The sequence below is a fragment of the Leptopilina boulardi genome, unplaced genomic scaffold (assembly GCF_019393585.1).
Source record: "Leptopilina boulardi isolate dan_hultmark-lab unplaced genomic scaffold, ZJU_Lbou_2.1 LbouV2_364, whole genome shotgun sequence".
Classification (NCBI taxonomy): Eukaryota; Metazoa; Arthropoda; class Insecta; order Hymenoptera; family Figitidae; genus Leptopilina; species Leptopilina boulardi.
This window is the reverse complement of record NW_026137934.1, coordinates 244,004-264,573: the sequence shown is the minus strand read 5'-3', so window position 1 is coordinate 264,573 and position 20,570 is coordinate 244,004. Positions and strand designations below refer to the sequence as shown.

Below are 20,570 nucleotides of genomic sequence, written 5' to 3'. Positions count from 1 at the left end.
TTACGTGATCCCATTCGCCACCCTTAATTCTTGTTTATATATATCGTTGTGTGAAATCACACGCAAGAATACCTCTTAAATATATACTATTCGATTTTTGTTAAACTGGCGTATCAAATGATTTTGAAAAATCTCAAGAGATTTCATAATGTTGTCATATATTCTATAGAGGTGGGAAAATCCATTAGTTGTATAGCAAAAAAGACGAATTGTATTTTTTTAATTGTTAATCAATTGTAGATAATGTTTTTTAATGACTCTATAATTTAATTCTACCATCTTTAATAATTTTATCATCATTCTTTTTTATTTTGTAAATTATCATTGTTCATCAGCGAAACTAAATTATTGCAAATTCATTAGCTTTCTGATGATAATAATTCATAATTTTTTACACTGTTGTAATCAATTACTTGTGCATAATTGATTAATTCAATTTCTATTCAATTAATTATTAAATAGTAATTGATATTTATTAACAATTAAATAAAAATTATGAGTCAATTTCTTTTGTTAAATATTAATTTATTTATTAAATTATTGATTTATTAAGTAAATTAATAATTAATTGTTAATTAAAAAATAGTACTACATCGTAATCTTAAAGATTTTTATATATAATTTTGTATTTATTATGATAAATAAAATTATTATCATGAGGAAATTAACGCAATTTTTTTTAATAAATAAGAGTAAGTGAAAAAAATTCAAAAAGGATGTAATTAGAGTGCAAAATGGAGGAAAGTGATTTTTTGATAATTTAAAAAAAAAAACATTGTAGAAACTATTATTCGGTTACAATATTGAATACATATTCATTAGAGTAATAAAGGGATCGCTCGGATGCATCCAGTGTAGAAATATATATATATATATATATATATACTAAAAAAATATATATATATATAGTTTGCTTAAAATTTTTAGATACAATCAAATAATTACGCACGAAGCAATTAATTGTAACAGGACACCACTCGGGAACTATCATTATCACCTTAGTATAGTAGTATGATAGCATTTAAAATTAGAAACTAGTTATTTGTGCTTAAATTGAAAAATGCCTTCTTGTTAGAAGTCTAACAACGATAAGCTTTGTTGCGCGCATATATTCGCCTATTTAAACTTTAAAATAGTTTACTATCTTCAAATGCAATAATACATATAAAGAAACTACTTTAATTTTTGTGCCGCGTTTTCTATATTATTAATTCTTTATTGTTTTTTTTTTAATTTTCCATTGTTTATAATTTTTCCGTTTTTAAATTTTCGATTATTTCTCACTGTTTTCTATTTTAAATTAATTTTTAATTTTATAAATGCGAGAAAGTATTCAATTTGTCCGATTTCTTTTTACTTTATAATTTAATTTTACTGTTCTTTTCAAATTAATTTTTATTTTTCTACATTTCTGTTAATTTGAATTTTTTTACTTAATTCTATTTCATTTAATAAATTCAGTTTTTAAATATTTTCAAAATTTTTTGTTGATAAATATTATTTTCTCTATATTTATTTTTTGTTATATTGCATAAAATTCAATTTGGCTGAAAGATTTAAATGATCTTGACATGGGAACATGGAAAATGAACTTGTCTAATGGATTGCAATAAACTTTTTCGACAGACTGAAACTAACTTAATTAAAACTGTTGGTAACATCAGTTTTATAATTAAAAAAATTTTTTATTTATCATTTATGTAACATAATTTATTGAGTAATTTTTATTTTTATTTTATTTTATATAGTTTAGATTTTTTTTTTAATATTATTAAGATTTAATATTTTTATAATATATTAAAATATATTTTAATATTTTAAAATATTTTTATTTTATAATATTTGTTTATTACACTGTAAAAAGAAAGTCTTATTTTAAGGCCGAAAAGAGGTCTTATTTTAAGAGGCAACATTTTTAAGACAGCCTTTGCTGAATCTTAACAATGAATTTACATGCAATTTGAATTTAAATAGATTATGTCTAGGTACTGCTGAATTTAAGATTCATCTTAAAATACGATTTACTTTTTACAGTGTAGTATTAATGATTGTAAATATAGATTTAATTATAGTTAAAAATTGAGATTATTAATCATAATCTTGGAGATAATATAGGATTGAATTAAATCATTAAAAAAAAGCTACCTGATTACGTAATTACCGTCGCGAGAATGTAACGCGTATAGCACTAGAGGATTTTCTCAGTTTACATGAACGTTAAACTTTTTAATTTGTGATCATTAAACTTGTGCCATAGGAGATTAGTCAAGTGACCATTTTAAAGCACTTTCCTCGCTTCTAACATGTGTTCACCGAGAATTCTGCTTTTGTAGAATATTATTCTGTTCTAACACGCATGAAATAAAATAATAATAATAATAATACTAAAAAGCACTTTTACAGTATAACTTAATTTTCTAAACATGTAAAATTATGATATTCAGTTTTTCCGCGATTAAAAAATTATCCGTTAATTAATAAACGACATATACACAAACATTTAATTAAACCTAATCCTATATTGGATATGAATGTATATATATGATTTACAGGGACTTTCCGCATAAAACAGTTGGTAATAGGCGAGAATATGCCTCTCTACCTTTTGAGAAATGTTAATTACATCCTCACTCTATACTCGATCATGATAAACTGTCAGAATGTTTTACGAGTCCTGTCTCTAATAGAGTCGGCATATACCCCAATGAAAATCCTCGAGGTATATTATTTTCAAACCTCTACCATTTGGAAATAAAAAAGAAAAAAAAAGGAAAAGAAAGAAGAAGCGAGGAGAAAAAAAAAAGTGTGACGTGAATATATCCTAGAATCTCATTTCGATTTTTTTGTCATCGCGAGTTGTTATAGCTAATCGTAAAATAATGATTATGACGATGAAGAAGGAAGGAAAATTTATCATTTAGTTTTATTATATCAGGTTTTTTTTTTTTTTTTTTGAAAAATTTGGAAGGAAAAACTTTATGAGAGATGAAATATGAGGAGAGTAAGAATAACACACTGGAAGGAGGGGGAGAAAAAAGAGAGAAACAGAAGATAGTGGTGGTGAAAGAGGAAAAACAAAACGAGCCGGCTTGGGGTAATAACTTAATTTAAACTAAACTACAGTTTAATAATTCTTGGCCAAGCCAGGCCGTGGAAGATGCAGCGGGCAACCAGCAATTTCAGAGCCGCCGTTAACTGCCGGTCGTTAGTCCCTTTTCAAAACTTCTTTCGTTTCTTTCTCCCTTCTGGTTGTCGGGGGCATCCCACCATCTCTCTCTCTATTTTTTTTTTTTTTTTCTTTTTTTTCCCCCGCCTCAGCAACAAAACCACTTTACCCCGTGCGCGATCGCTGCCGAGAATATCGCCGTTCTCTTTCGTACCAGCTTCGAACGCGAGCTAATTTTCAAAATACCGTTGCGTGTCCACCGTAAAGTATACCCAACGTGGGGCCCTTGAATCTCGCGCCGAGAGGAGCAAATTGAATCGTCAAAACTCCACCCTTTTCCTACACTAACGATATTTATATATATATGTATATATCAATATACGTCAAATTCTCGTGAAGAAATGTCATATTTTTCTGTGACATGATTTTAATATTTTTTACATTCTCATCATAATGAGAAATATTATTTTTTAATACAATAGGTATTATTGTCTTTCTGCGATTAAATATATATTAATGATCTATTTTGAAAATCAATGCTTCTTCTGTTCATTCAATATTTTATGATTTGATAAATTTCTGTCGGCTGTCGTTTTTTATAGTGATAATTTTTTGCTTTTATTAATTCGTTCTCCATCTGGTTGTGAATAATTGTGAGCTAAATATACGTCTAATGAAAAAGAATTGAAAAAAGGGAAAATTTTATTTTAATGAAGAAATGAGTCTTATTTTAAGTGGCAACATTTGTTGATATTCTGTGAAAATTGTTCTTAGAAACAAAATTCTGTTGGTTTAAAAAAAGCTCTTTTATTTTAATTCAATTTCATTTATTATTAATTATTTCATTAATTAGTCTCAATTAATTTAATCAAAATTGATATTAGAATAAGAGCGTTGCAGCTTACTTTAGAGTGCAACACATTTTTTTTCGTGACAAATTTAATTTTTTTTTATTAATATAAGATTTTTTGGGGTGTTAATATTGGTAAAAGAAAGTTCTTATTTCAAGGGAGAAATAGCCTTATTTTTGTTCTAATATTTTTAAGAAGTCCTTTGTTGACTTTCTAAGCAATTTTTTTTTTTTTGTCAAAAAATTGAATGTACTGAATTTAAGCTTTTTTAAATTAAGTCTCAAAAGGGTCTGAATTTTGCTTGTTTTTAAATTCAGATTAGTAATCATCTTTTTTTTACATTAGTGTCAGTTCAAATTGAAAAGTCCTCTTTAGAGCAAAATTCATTAGAAAATTTAATGATAAGATGTTCATAAATTTTAATTATTATGTAGTGTATGCAAAATTTATTTTTCAATCTTAATGTAAAAAAAATTGTCTTAAATTCAGTGCATAAATTACGATCAGTGATTCTATTTTTATAATTTTTTTTTTGAAAATTTAATTCATCAAAAATAAATTTTCCTCAGAATCAATAAATTTTTTTTTATCTGACTTTATGTAAATTAAAATTTTCAAACCTTAATAAATTATATTTTTTAATTTTTATTTTTAAATGTATTAAACTAAATTCATATTTATTATTTTTATTGTAGTAAACAAATTTTTTATTGTAGTAGTTTTTATTATTCTGCTGGTTTAAAAATATTTTCCAACAAAAATAGAAAATCTCAATAATAGACAAACAATTTTTTTTTCTTAAAAGTTGAATTTATTTGCTTATTAATTAATAAATTTTATTTAATAATTGAGAAAAAGATGTTTTGTGAAGGCGGAAGTTTTTCTTATAGAATAAATTTTCAAATATAATTAAAGATAGTTTTTTTTACCTTATTTTTTAATTTATTTTTTTATTATTATTTTATCAATTAATTTTTTATTTTATTATTTATTTGTTCCTTTATTTTTATTTTCACTTAAAAATAATTTTTTATTGATATTACGAAATTAATTGTAATTCACCGTGTATATTTGATGGAATTTGGGGGGGAAAAAAATTCGATTAAATTTGTATTGGATATATATATAGTGTTAGAAATTTCATAGAAGTGTATTGTTATTTGAAAATTGAGAAATTTTTTTTTTCCTAAACAAAATATCGGGGGAAATAAATATAAAGACGATTTCTCTAATACAAAATTGATTCTATTGACAAGTGTAACGGGTTTTGTTCGATTTAGACATAATCGATCTGCGCGTACATTATATGTGTGCGCTTGAATAATAATGGTATGGTATTATAGTTTCTCGTTTGATAGAACTGTTAACGTATTAACCTGCGAAGCGTAACTGCGTTCCAAAAAAATTGAGAGAAATTGAATAGGAGATTTAAATCTTCATCATCATGCGTGTTCTTTAAAGATATATTTAGTATAATAATAATCGTGTATTCTTCACTGTAGATTTATTCTCTTTGAAAATTTTTAGCCTTCTTTTTTCTAATGTTATATATGTGACAGTTGACATTTGACACTTTAGTTTATTTACGATTTGCACAATTTTCCGTTTATTTGTATAATGCAGTGAATGGAGCAATTTTCATATTTAAAAAAAAAACCATAGGTTAACTGAATAATTGACTTTGATTTTATGTTTGTTACATTTTATTAAAATGTATATAAAATTAGACCGTAAGGTGAATAAAATTAATATACATTGATTTTTATAATTATTTAATAGATTTATTAATTATTTAATGATTTATTTATGGAAGAATTATTAAAAAATTGATTATAGATTTGAAATTTCGAAATTTAATAAATTCATAAATTATTTAAGAGGTTATTTAAAAAATGTTTAATTTAATGTTAGGTTAAGTATTTAATTTTTTTTCTTCTAATTTTCAATGGAATTTTTACAAAAATAGAAATTACTGTTCGTTATATCTATCATTTCTATGAATGTTCATCGAGAAATTATTGCATTTAGATTTGTAGTGATAAATGATTAATGCAATTATTGCTCTGCTGTCATAAATGATTATAATCTAATTATCGTATATATACATAGAAAGAGAGCCAATAATGTATATAATCTTAGGTTACGTGAGGTTAATCACATGAGAATATTATTTTTACCCCTTTCTTTCATAAAGCCAACCGGCTCTTTAAGAAAAATAAAATAATTACTCTTTCGATCATGCAATATATATATATATATATATATATATATATATATATATATATATATATATATATATATATATATATATATATATGTATAATATATACCCTTATTATTTATGACATCTTCAACCTTCGATCTCGTTTTACACAATTTAAAAAAAAAAACAATATTTACTTTTCCATACATTATTTCTATTCAGTTTTATTTTTATAAATAATTTTTTGCAAAAAAAGGCTTGTTTTTTACAACTTTAGAATTTAAATATTTTATAAATTCTGTTTTAGCAAACAATTTTTTCAAGGAAAAAAATTTTTACTCGGAATTAAATTTAAATATGATTTATGGTAAAATAAATTGAAATTGATGAGTGTAGTTTTTTTTTTTTTGATAAGGAAAGGTTTCTTTTTTTTTTCGTTAAATATATATTTAAAATGTAACTGTCTCGGAGGGTTTAATGGTTCAAATTATATTTTTCATATATCGATATCTTGAGTTGTTAAAAACAAAAATGTTGTCACACATTTTATCTTGAGAAATGTCAAGACGTCTTGAATCTCCTTAAGATTGATCTCCTTCATTTTGTCATGTTGGCTTTTTCTGTTAGTTTTTTCTTTTCTTTCTTTTGCTTTTTTATATATAAGTGTGTGTATTTTTTTACGAGCTTTATACCATTATATAGAAATATTCTTGGCTTCTTCTTTGGTTTTTGTATGTATATATATATCGTGACTGGTGTTGGGTTTTTTCCTTATCGGCAACTATGGTCCGCGATGTGCGACCGAGTAAAAAAGGAGAAAAACATTAATTAAATAGTTTGAGTTATAGCGGGGGTGGAGGCTGATACGGCCCGGCGGACTATAAATACGCGGTATTTATATGCCCCGCTAATTGTCTTGGTTGATAAGCATCTCCCTTATATTACTTTTCGAGTAACTTCTTCGCTCAACCCTAATCAGTTCACTCTGCGACTAAATTGTTACGTTCAAAAGAACCAGGGGCGCCTCTCGTTAATTTTCTTCCAAGTTAATTTCGAGGCACATTCACAATTTCTTTTCTTTTTTTTTTCCTCTTTTCTTTTTTATTATCGGTAAAAAATTACTATGATTGCCACTTGGTGAGAAAACAAGTGATTATTAGTTTATTATTAATAATGACTTACTCAGAGAAGAAATCGATTCTTTTTATACGTTATAGAAAAATAAGTATTTTAAATATACTTAAAATTTTTATTTTTGTGATAAAAATTATACTTATTTTAATAAGGTCGATTATAAAATAATATGAAATAATATTCTTTGCATAATTTTTGTTTTCACTTCATAAAGCACCGAAAAAAAAGTTATAAATAGTGATAAAAAAAAAAGTTGGCTAACAATTTCTTTCACACGTATTTATGTGGTTCGGTGTAATCATGGTGTGTCATTAAAATACGATATTTCTTGGAAAGTGAAGGATTTCTTTACAGTCCGAAGGGAGATGAGTATGTTTTAATATGGCACGATAAATGCACCATGAAACGAGACGCAAATATATAAGAGTAAAATAACGCATTTTAAATATAATTGTTCTATAATTTATTTCGATAATATTAAGTTCATCGAAGCCTGAAGGCAGTATAAAGTTTGTGAGAAACTTGAAATATAATAATTTACAGAATCTTTTTCTTCTCGGGTTTTTGAAAATTTTTTTTTTTTTTTATCAATAAAATAGGACATATTTATTAAATTTTACTTTAATATGTTTGCAATCATTCACATTCAGGTGAAAAAGCCATTTGAGATTTGCATAAATTTTATACATATAAATTATTTGTTAACAAGTATATATATATATATATATATATATGACATGAGTTTTTATGAACATGAAAAAGTTTTGTAAGAAAATAAACATATCATTTTGTATTTATAATGAAAACATATAATTTTATAAAGAAAACAGATATATGTATAAGAAAAACATATAATTTTGTGTAAGACATAATTTTATGACAGATTTTTTTTAAATTGAATAAGTGACATTTTATTGATATTTTCTCTCTATGAACGCGTGTTTTATTGATTCATATTTATAGTCAAGGATAATAGATCAATATTCATTAGCTTAAATATAAATTTGATATACAAATATAAAAAAAACGCCTTTTTTCGCGATATGAATAAAAAAAAAAAAAAAATTCGAATATGCATATTCACAGATGTGATAATTTATATCTCGCGTCTCCTCTATTACTAACTTGAATGAAAAACATGGTACGACCAAATATTTTATCCACAAATGGATAAAAAACTCATTTGTTAAAATTGAGTTATTAATTTTTTAATCTTTTCTTGACCCTAAAATGCTCGTATACATATACGATATTTGATAACCAATCAATCCCCCCCCTTTTTTTTTTAAATGTAATAATGCAACAATGTTTTGTCTCTGATTTTGTTTTGCTAAGCATTTAAGTATATATATATGTCTGATAAATATGTTGAGTGTATATATTTATCATTGAAACTCCTTCAACCAGCTGGGGCAATAATGATTTTATCAAAAGTCTTGTTGGATTTAATTAGACTCCTCGCAATTTTTTTTTTTTTTGAATTTATTATTCCGCAAGTGTTTTGCGACTAATATATATTTTATATATATATGCGAGTATACATATTTAACTTCGAAGAATTCACGCGATCACCGGTGAAATTTTAGCCTCAAGCGAATGGACCAACTGATAATTAAAATTGTTATTTATTACATCGACTCTAATCGACTAGCCGCTCCTTGCGTAACGAACATTAATTAGCCTCTGTCGGATTACCGCGCAAATTTTTTTTTTTTCTTTTTATTTTGCAAAAGTGGCGAGACCCTCTCAAAGTGGTAGATATTGGCGGAATAAATGTGCGTTGATTCTCGTCATTTCCAAGGATCAGAACACGATGATGATGATAATAATAATAATAATAAGTCGAACTCGGCTCAAAGATCTTCGATATTTCGCAAATTGAACTTTATTAAATTTTATTAATTTTTTAATTGAATACCATATCTTAAAAACAATTTTTTATAAACTGCCAAATCAATATTTTACGAGTAATAAATATTTACGAATTAAAAATTTATTTTTTTTCCATTTTCCTTTTTTAATTTCCAAATATTTTGCTTAGATATTTTTTTTCTTTTTAAAAGTTAAATGGGTGAGAAAAATAAAAGCGCGAGTATTATGACAATTGTCTCGCGCGACTTATGCAATTAAATCGATTGGCGCGGTGTGTATATATATGGGTTTTGTGCCCAACGTTGTTAATGAATAAACCGATTTCGATCGGTCGTTTAAAACAATCGACTGACCGACCAGTCGCACGTCGAACACGCAACTAGGATAATATTCGCCAGAAAAATGACACGCCAAGGGGGTAACAACCTATGGTTATAATAGTGATCAGAGAGAGGCGAGAGGGGTGGCAAAAAAAAAAAAAAAACAGTCAGTAAAGTCGTGTGTCGTGACACGCAATTTGTTTCATACTTATAAACCTTTTGAGTGCGAGCACAAACTCTCCCTTTACAACCATAATTCCCGTCTATATAGAACCACTCTTTTTTATTATTTTTATTTATTACCACTTGGTGTTTATTTTTACGAGAGATACCTTCTAATTCTCATACATTCCGAATCAGATTTTCCCTCACCAAAAAAAAAAAAAATAAAATAAAATTTTACACTAAATGAAAAATACTATTGTAATTTTTTTTTGTTTCTTGTTTATTTTAAGGTCTTTATTTTTTATTATATTTATTATTTAATTGTCTTCGAATTAAAGACAAAAATTTATATTACTTTTTTCAAATTTGCTACTGATAAATTTATTATAAATTCTTTTATATTTGCGCACTGAAGATCTATTTGGGACCTCGGCTTTATTCTTAATAAGGTGTTAACAACCGTAAACCACCTCTAGTATATGATAATTATATATTACATATATCATCATTATAATTTTCTCTGCGTGACTCGCATATAACTATATATATAACTGAACGTATATAAGTTGAAATCGACTATTAAATTATGTTTTTAGTATAAATCGCACTTAACAGGAAAAAGTGTATAATCGGTTTCTATTTCACTTTTGAATAGTTAATTAGAAAATTTCCCCTGTCGCTTGAACTTTCCTTGGATATCAAAGTGTTTTTCTTCGAAACTCAATTATCGTTTTTCACTTTTCTTGTATATATACAATATTATAAAAAGTCAATAAAAATTTTAAAAAAATTATTTTTTATATACAATTAAAATGTAATAAATTAAAATTTAATTTAAAGGGAATGAAATATTATTTGAATTGTGCGCGTTATGTATTTTAAAAAACTGTTGGTATAATCATACTGATACAGAATCGAAAAACTTAACGATTTAATATTATATGTGGTATTTTTATAGGATGTCTCAATTTTCCCTTGGAAATAAAATGAGTAGATGTTTAATTATTTTTGTTTTTTTTTTTCTTTGACGACTCCTTGTTTAGCTAGAATTCATAACCATCTCATCAGGCCCTTCAACCCCATCTATTGCGCCACATATAATGGCAACGTATCCAAGAATTGCACGCAAAGGTATTAATATATAATTAACCGGGCACGTTGTAGATCCTATCTGGTAAACCTTCTTATCGGCCCTCAACCGCCGATATATACAAGGGCTACCCGTATTATGTTAAAACCCTCTTCTTCTTATCCACGACTTGGCAAAATAGAAAATCCCCAACAACCTTTTCCTGTCGATTAGAATGTTTCTAATGAGTTAATTTTCGTTTTGAAATTAATCTTTTCTTTTGAAGAACATATATTGGTTATTTAAACTTTTTTGATAAAGAAAAATTATATCCACCTTGTGATAATTGAAGTTAATTGTATATGAATTGTAATTTAGTTTTAAAAAAGTTATTCCTAACTTTTCATATTAGAGTTGAAAAGAATCGTAAATTGTGTATTACTTGGCAAAAAAAAAAAAAGAATTGCACGGAGAGACAAATTATAATTAGAGTTAATACTCCATTTTCTATAGAGCACGACTTAACCGCTTATGAGTATATTATAAAGTTCATCAAACCACACTATATGATTAAATCGACCAAACCGTGTTCTTCTAAGTAAATTCGTTTCTAATTAGGAAACGTTGTATCACACTGATGCGGATTTTAAAGGCCATTTTCTCCAAATGGCAATAATACACACACCACTGCGCAGGTGAAACTGGCACTTTAAAACCCTTTTAATAATCCCCTAACAATTTTAACGATGCTTCAAAGATAATTGTCGAACACACAACATATATCTCATCAACTTTTATTATTTAAAATTATTTATCATATACATAAATATTAGATATTTTTATTTATAAATATATTTACATGATACAAAATAATGATTTAATTTATTCTCTGCTTCAATTTATATAGGGACATCAATTTTCCATGTAACTATGTAACAAGATAACTTGATTTGAATATATAGTTTCAACTATATAGCTACCGAAGGTTAGATCAAGGATGCTTCTCATCATCATTATCATCGATAAGATGAGGTGCAATGATGTTACGCTCAATGTGCTTGAAGGCGTTAGGACCGGCTCTTATTACGAGTAGATATTTAATTCAAACTTGTTCAGTCTGGTTGGGGCGGTTGACGAAGAGAAGATAGCTGCCGGATCAGGATAGGGTTACCCTAGAGGGGTGTAGGGGGGAGGGGCGAGAATTGAGGGTGAGGAAGAGGAGGAAAAGGGGGATGAGAGGATGTAGTAACCGGGCGTCAGGAGGATTGATGGCGTCTAGATGCAAATGTAGTCAGTCCAGCACGCAAGGCAACGTATCCACCTACCGACGCCTTATGCCAGTTAACGCCTTACAGCTTAATAATCACTATCTTCTACCCCCCTTTCATCCCCCCTTCCTTCCTTACTTGTTTTGCCCTTGTCGAAAACAAGTCCCAGCTAAATTACTTTATTAACCCTTTTCCGAGTATTATTTTCTTATGGGACAGTAACTGAATATATGCTATTGTTTAAAATTTATATTGATGATGATGCTATATTAATTGGGGGAAATATTTTGTTGGTTGGAAATTTTAATGATTAGGATGATTTTTAGTTGATGGTGCTTTTTTGGTGGGGTCTTCATTGATTAGATGAAATATTGAGTGTTGAATTATTGTGATATGCAATAATTTTAAAGGAATAAGCCTGAAAAATCTGAAGATGTATGTCAGGAAACATCAGTTAGAAGTGTTTTAGTACATTCTGAAGATTTAATTTAGGAAACATCAGATAGAAATGTTTTACCTTCTAAAGATTTAATTTATTAGGAAACATATCAGTTTAGAATTGCTTTAGTACTTTCTGGAGATTTAATTTAGGAAACATTAATTAGAATTATTGTGGCACGTCCTAAAGTTTTGTTTTAGGAAACATTAGTTTAAAGTACTTTAGCACTTTATGAAGATTTAATTTCAGAAACATATATAATTACAAGTCATACTATGACACTACAACCTAAAGATTTGGTTTAGGAAACATCCACAGAAAATTAAAAGGCATTAAAATAAGCTGCAACGCTTATTATTTTAATCCAATTTTGCTTATTTTAATATCAAAATGGATTAAAATAAGCAAAATTGGATTAAAATAATAAGCGTTGCAGCTTATTTTAATGCCTTTTAATTTTCTGTGTCATTTTAGAAATGCTTTAGTATTTTGTGAAGCGTTTTAATTTAGGAAACATTAGTTAGAAGTGCTTTAGTACTTTCTGAAGATTTAATTTAGGAAACATCAGATTGAAATGTTTTACCTTCTAAAGATTTAATTTATTAGGAAACATCAGTTTAGAATTGCTTTAGTACTTTCTGGAGATTTAATTTAGGAAGCATTAATTAGAATTATTGTGGCACGTCCTAAAGTTTTGGTTTAGGAAACATTAGTTTAAAGTACTTTAACACTTTCTGAAGATTTAATTTCAGAAAAATATAATTACAAGTCGTACTATGACACTTCCTAAAGATTTGGTTTAGGAAACATCATGTTAGAAATGCTTTAGTATTTTGTTAAGCGTATTAATTTAGGAAACATTAGTTAGAAGTGCTTTAGTACTTTCTGAAGATTTAAATTAGAAAACATCAGTTAGAATTACAGTGTTATGTCCTAAAGATTTTGTTTAAGAAACATCAGTTAGAAGTGCTTTAGTATTTTGTAAAGATTTAATTAAGGAAACATCAGTTAGAAGTATACTATGGTAATTTTAGCTAATGTTTAGATTTTTATTTTGATAGTATTATAATCAATGAATTTTATTCTCATCAGCTTCCGCTAGTAGTTTAAAAAAATGGTTTTCCATTTTATTAATTTTAGCTCAAAAATTAATATACCTATACTTCCCTGATGGTTTGAATTACCTATAATATAGTTGACAATTTTTGTAATAAATTCCACTTCTAAACTAAAAGCGATAAAGAAAAGAATGATAATTTGAGTAAATAAAAATTTTCAAACGCAACTACATTATAATTAAATGTCATATAATATTAAACCAACCATTTAGAACAGTACAAATGATATTTAAGCAAATAGTAAAACACGTTTAAGAATGATGTGAATGTTTTAAAGGTAAAATAATTTTCTGTATATTCCGTAACGAAATAATTTGCCTCGATAGTCAGTTTTCTTCCCCCCCCTTCTCTTTGCTTCTCATGACCGTAAATGCGTGTAAAAAGCACTTGGCATTTTCTCAACACAGTATATATATACATATACGCGTGTTTTCAATGTAAAACCAAGTCGGGTTTTAGAGCATGGCACATTGCGCTATATAGTGGTTATAGTGCTTTTATGGTGGTAAAGTCGCAAGCGAAGTGAGTATAACGAGTAACTAACATAATCAGCGCGCTCGTAGAACAGAATTATCCCTTCACGCCTTCGACTTACGATCGTCTTAAGCTCGCTTTCAAAAGAACATTAAGTTTTGTGAGAGTCGACATGCTGCTGCCGCGCGCGAACCTTTTATACTTTATACTTTCGCGTCCCAAGCGCCATTCTTTGGTGTAATTAATGTCTCATACTGGAATTCTAGTGATAAAATTAAAGACTATCTGAGCGCGCGTTGAAAGGATAGAATTTTCTCTTCTGTTGTGTTTTCATCCCAAAACCCTTTCGGTTGATTACATACCTCTATGGAAAATAAACCACTTTTTTTTTTGTTTTAACAACAAACTGAAATTACATTCTATTTCCATGAGAAGAACAAAATTTTATTATACCATCGCGTCTGAAAATAATTATCTCTTACACGCTTTTTTAAAATTACAATTTTTAATTGATAATTAAATTATGAAAATATCTACTAGAGATGTAAATATAAAAGTAAGGAATAAATTAATAAGTAATTAATATTAAACCCAAATTGATATAGTAATTATTTGTTACTATTGATATTTGTTAATATTGACATTTGTTAATATTGTTATTAATTCTGATGTTAATTAATATTGATATTAATTATTAATATTTAATTTAAATGAAGAGTAAAAAAAAAGGTTTTAATTTTACTACATCCTCAATTGCCAAATAGTTTAGTATTTTAGAATTGAAAGGGAGTTCGTGGAAAAGTACTGAGGGAGCGTCTTCCGGATTAAAAATCGATGCACATGATAGTTTCGATCCGGTCCTCAAGCACGCAGCCGTTTCAATTTAATTGCCTGTTATTTTGAGTGTATATATATATATATATATATATATGAGAAGGTGCATTAAATGCATCGACTCAGCACCACTAACCGATACTTTTCTTTTTTTTTCTCTCCCCCCTCTTTCCCTTATTCTCATCCAAACATACCTGTGTAATAATATCCGCCAATCTATATCCAAACATAAGAGAAAAATTGGTATTCACTATATTTATATATATATATATATATATATATATATAGCATAAACACTCTTTACCAAAAGCAATATTAAAAGTGGCAGCACTTTAGACACGCTCGATCGGCAGGTAGCAATCAATAATTGCCCGTGTGTGTTTACTGTATAGGTATACATTTTTCGTGTAAAGTGCATGCGCATATGGTGTATTTATATATTTGTATGCGAAAATGCAAGAACCGTATCGAGACATAAATGAGAATTCATTATAATATCAACTGATGATATGTATATATTTTTTTTTTCCATTGCCTTTAATTATATGGGAATTTTGTGAATGAAATTAAGTCTTCTTTTCGCTTTATGATAGTCAATTGTATGGTGATTAATTACTTCGATTTATGATAAAATAATTATTTATTGTTTATTTTTAAAGTTTTTGAATTTGGATTAACTGAGGAGCAAGTTTTCAAAACCTGATAAATCCATATATTTTTATTTCGAGAAATTCAAACAAATGACTTTCCACACATAACCACTAGAGTTAATTTTAAAATAAAAAATTTATAATAATTTATTTCTATAACAATGTTTTTATATTCAATACGTTATGTTTCTAATTGAACTTTGTCATAATTGAGTGATTTATAGGTTTTGGTAATTTTTTCTAATATAAAACATACAAATTGTAAATCATCTTGGTTATGTCAATAAGTTTTTAAATTAAAAATTTGTAATTAATAAATTTTTTTCCTTAAATTTAACAGTTACAGATCGATTTGTGAGGTCCTTAAAATATTAAATTTATGGTTTTCTCCATTTTTTTGAAAAATGGATTTATCAAGTTTTGAAAATTTGCTCCTCAACTATACACCTAGAATATTATTGTTTTAGAGCAAAATAAATATTTATTTGACTTAAATAAATTTTGTTTTAAATAAGTTTTTTATTTTACGCCAAATAAGTGGGCTGAGACAAGTATACATTTATTTAACTCAAATATATTAGATTTGCTTTGAAATAAAACATTTATTTGGGTGTATGATTTTAATTGCAATTTTGCGAGTTCTCTTAGTTTTAATTAGTATTCGATTTTCGAAGTTCCAAACAGTGGTTATAGCATTTTCTTAGAATTAAAAAAATTGCAAAGTTTGAAACAACAGTGTTTATAATTGATTAAATATCATTGGAAATTTTATATATTATCAATTTTTCATTGTTGCATTTAAAAAATTTAATTTCCACTTGATTCTAGTTACGAAAAAATTGTTTTAGTAGAGTTGATGGTAGTTTCAATTTTACCTGCAAAAAAGTGTATTTCATTTCACCTTTGTTTAATGGTAGTACGAAATAATTTTTTCTGATAATTTCAATGTATTAAATTTTCAGTTCATTGTAATAACATAATTATTATTGGTTATCATTATTATTGGAATAGATTGTAATCTGATAATTATTTTGAATAATATTATTGTATTTCCATTACAATTAATTAATTGTAATACCAAAGGAATTTTTATCACTTCTATTTCGAAATACAATTAATTAATTACTTAATTTAATTGTATCAATTAAATATACTTGCATTTTAATTTGCAAAGAATTGAATTTTCGGTATAGTTTTTTTTATTCAAAGGATTATGTTGTTTCAAAAAAATTTGTTCATCTAATAATTTTAATTATAATCATCATTTCTACAATTAATTATACAGCTTTAAATATTGGTATACAATAATTGTTTGATTTGATTTAAATTCACAATGATTTTAGTTAATTGAAATGTTTGTAAACGTTTTGAAATAATATATAATAATAACAATAATCATCATATTTCTTGGAAGAAACACTCAGCTGTATTTCTTTGAAAAATCAAAAAGATTTTTATATATAAATGATGTATATTTTTGACGATAATTAGAAAATGGTACATTTCTGGAATATTGATGTGTATGCGGTCATATCTTGTGCGTGTGCACGCGACCAACTTTTGCTAGTAGCTATATAGACGCGATCCTTTCTCGTTTCCTACTACTGTCAGTTTATCTCTCGACAAATTGATTCTCAGGACGGCTTCGGGAGCTCCTGTCTTTATTAAGGCTCTCTTTTCTTCTTTTTTTTTCGTTCCTTAAAAAAAAAAAAAAAAAGATTCGTCCTTAACTTTTATACTGGTTTGTATAATCCTGAGTGACGATTACAGCAATAATCTCTTTGCGTTGAAAGAAGTCCAGAAATAAATGAACTGAAAATAATCGTGATTATATGCCAGATATTATAAATATAGAGAGATATGCACGCAAAACAAGTTGTCCGTCGGATAAAAAATTCGAGACATTTTTCGGTTTGAAAATAAAATTTTTAGGTTGTTTATTCAAATCAATTAATTGGTTATATATTTTAAGAAACTATTTTATTTTATATATATGAAAGTAAAAATAAATTTTGATTTTGTCAATTTTTGTTTGAATATAAAGAAAAGGATTGAAAAACTGTTTGAATTGAAAAAAACAGCGGTTATTAAGAATGTAAAACGTATTTAATAAATTAAAATCCTATAAATACGAGATTTTCAACTTTGCGCGTGCAAGAAACCATAAATTATATGCATATTAGTGGAACGTATATATTAATTTACGGAAAGCAGGTACAACGAACACTTTTTAATTAACACGGTTGCTGTCAAACATTGCTGCATATCTGAGTAGGAAAAATGCGATTATCGCGCACGTATACTTCTCTCACTCTCTATCATGATAATCAGCAATAAAGCAAGTGAAAATGAGCAACCTTCGTCGCATCCGTGAATTATCGGGATAAAGATCGAAATTCAAGATGAGTGAAGCCGGTTTTCACCTGTAATATTAAATTAAAATAAAATATCGTCGGTAATTTTCCCTGTTCTTGATCGACATATACACATACACACACACACACAAATATCGATTCTGATCTTCTCGGTTTTATATTGAGATTAATCTCGTATATACTCTCAAAAGAATATTATATACCGATTGTATATAATGTTTCAAAAGATTTACTAGAAATAGCGAGTTATTATAGAAAGGAGAAAATTACACATATTTTATTATATGTATTTTTCAAAGTGATAAATGCCTCGCTTTTATATAATAATGTATCTAAGAAAAACAAAAATGTTTTTTAAAAATTCGTTTCTAAATAAAAGTCATTGAAAATAAATCCCTATAGGGTTAAAGAAGATTTTTTTATCCCCTAGGTGGAAAAAGGGGTATTTTATACCCTTGAGGATAAAACATATTCTAAATTAAATTATTATTACTAAAGTCTCAATAGACAAAAGTCAGGGATAATAAAAATTTAAATATCGAAACAATTTGTATAAAGCTTATAATATTTAAACATCTTGGTAAGTAAGACATAAAGTTTCTTGCAAGGTGTTTATAATTTTCCTCTCGAGACACGATCAGATCTGTTAAATTATTGTTGGGATTTTTGACGCAAATAAGAAAATTTAACATCTTTGAGGATTTGCATGTGCAATCTTTTTCTTTTTTTTTCAAGGAATTACGGTGAACAATAAATACCGATATAAACGCACAGTTCGCATGTATAAACACCCGTGGGGATGATTTCGAGAAGAAATTCAATTTCGTCAAGTAGGATTAAAAGGAACGGCCCTCAGCCAATGTGTATTATATACCTGAAGGAATCTGGTTTACAGTCCTGTTTTTATGGAGCTGTTCGTTTCGAACAGACGATAAGAGAGAGAGAGAGAAAGAGAGCTTTCTTCTTTGCTTCAATTCCCCGGCGGCAATGCTCCGCGCGCGCGGCGACTTCAAGTCAGTAATAGATTGATTCTCTTTTTTAAAGTGGCACAATTTCTGCGAACTAACAACCTCGCGACTTTATCGATCATTATGTATAGTTTAACATTTTTTTTTTATGTTGTAAAGATATCCTGTTTATATTATGCGATTGCTTGAAGCGAGAAAAATCATCGACCCCTTATATACATTAATTCACGTAATTAGATGCGATTTATCCCAAGTACGCCCCTGAATCACACTGCTGTATCTATGTGTATATATATATATAAAGTAGTTGTAACCGAGACGTGGATGAATATCGATCGAGTCTCTCATTATTGATAATCTATAATCCATAATAAGCAGCCAACCGCAGCGGACAGTGGCAGCTTGAAGGATTATCTCACCTTGTAACACCTTAGGAAATCACGACACACTGTGACTGGGATAGTTACCGCTGCGATCTATATATATTTCATATTTGCCCCTCTTTTTTGGTCTTCTTCTTTTCTGTTACTTTTAATATTTCTAATCTTTCCATTTATTCAGAAAATTTTTTAAAAATTATGCTTTGTGATTTACTAATTTCTATAATTAAAATAATAAACCTTACGTTTTTAGGGTTTCGTGGCCCAGGCCCGAAAGACTTATAGTTTAGCTTTGGCGTCCGTCAGTCGTACACTCATCCCAAAAAGCACGTAATATATCCTCAATATCAAGGTAATATTACACGTGAGATTCGTAATATAACGCTGTAATATTACAGTAATCTTACAGTGATCTTAAAATGTCCGCCTCAAGGTAATATTATCGGAAATATTACTGTAATATTACAGTAATATTACAGACTGATTTGAGTTATTCATAAAGTATAAAAAACGTAAATATATTATAAGTCAATTTGGCTTGTTGGTAAAACTCTGGACTCGTGTGCTTTGAGTTCGGGGTTCGATTCCCTGGATGGGTAGATTTTTTTCGTAAAGAAATGTTCCCATAATATTACTGTAATATTCTCTTGTAATATTACCTTAATATTACGGTATAATATTACTGCAATATTACTGTAATATTACCTTAATATTAGCGCGTAATATTACAGTAATATTACCGGTAATATTACCTTGAGGCGGACATTTTAAGATCACTGTAAGATTACTATAATATTACAACGTTATATTACGAATCTTACATGTAATATTACCTTGATATTGAGGTTATATTACGTGCTTCTTGAGATTATGATTGTCATGGTAACAGTTACCACAGGAACCGTTTCCATGGCAATCGTTACCATAGCAACAGTTTCCATAGCAACCGTTACCATAACAACCATTTCCATGACCGTTTTTTCCTCAGCAACGGTTACTAAGGTTGTCATAATCACAATAAAGAGTTACAAATCAAATTTCTCATAGTCCATTGGTTAGCGTTCTCAACTCGTGACACTCCAGTTCAGGGTTCGAGTCCTATTGAAAAGTTTCACTGATCTAAAATTGTCTTTATTTGTATCCAGTTTTATTTCTATTTTATTTTATTTTTATTTTGTTTTTATTTTATTACTTGACTATTATCAAATAATTATTTATTTATTATTTGAATCGAATCAAATACATTTTTTTTTCAATGATATAGTTTCTTCAATTACAAAATCT

The 20,570-nt window shown here is 27.4% G+C and overlaps 1 protein-coding gene and 1 long non-coding RNA gene across 2 annotated transcripts in view; both read left to right on the top strand.

The window, feature by feature from the left end:
* Positions 1–20,570, top strand: part of LOC127286903 (uncharacterized) — a 342,205-nt gene that overhangs the window by 90,141 nt on the left and 231,494 nt on the right. The gene's annotated exons all lie outside the window — the stretch shown is intronic.
* The window catches only part of LOC127286901 (transcription initiation factor TFIID subunit 1-like), a 36,475-nt gene that overhangs the window by 1,541 nt on the left and 14,364 nt on the right, over positions 1–20,570 (top strand). The window lies entirely within an intron of this gene.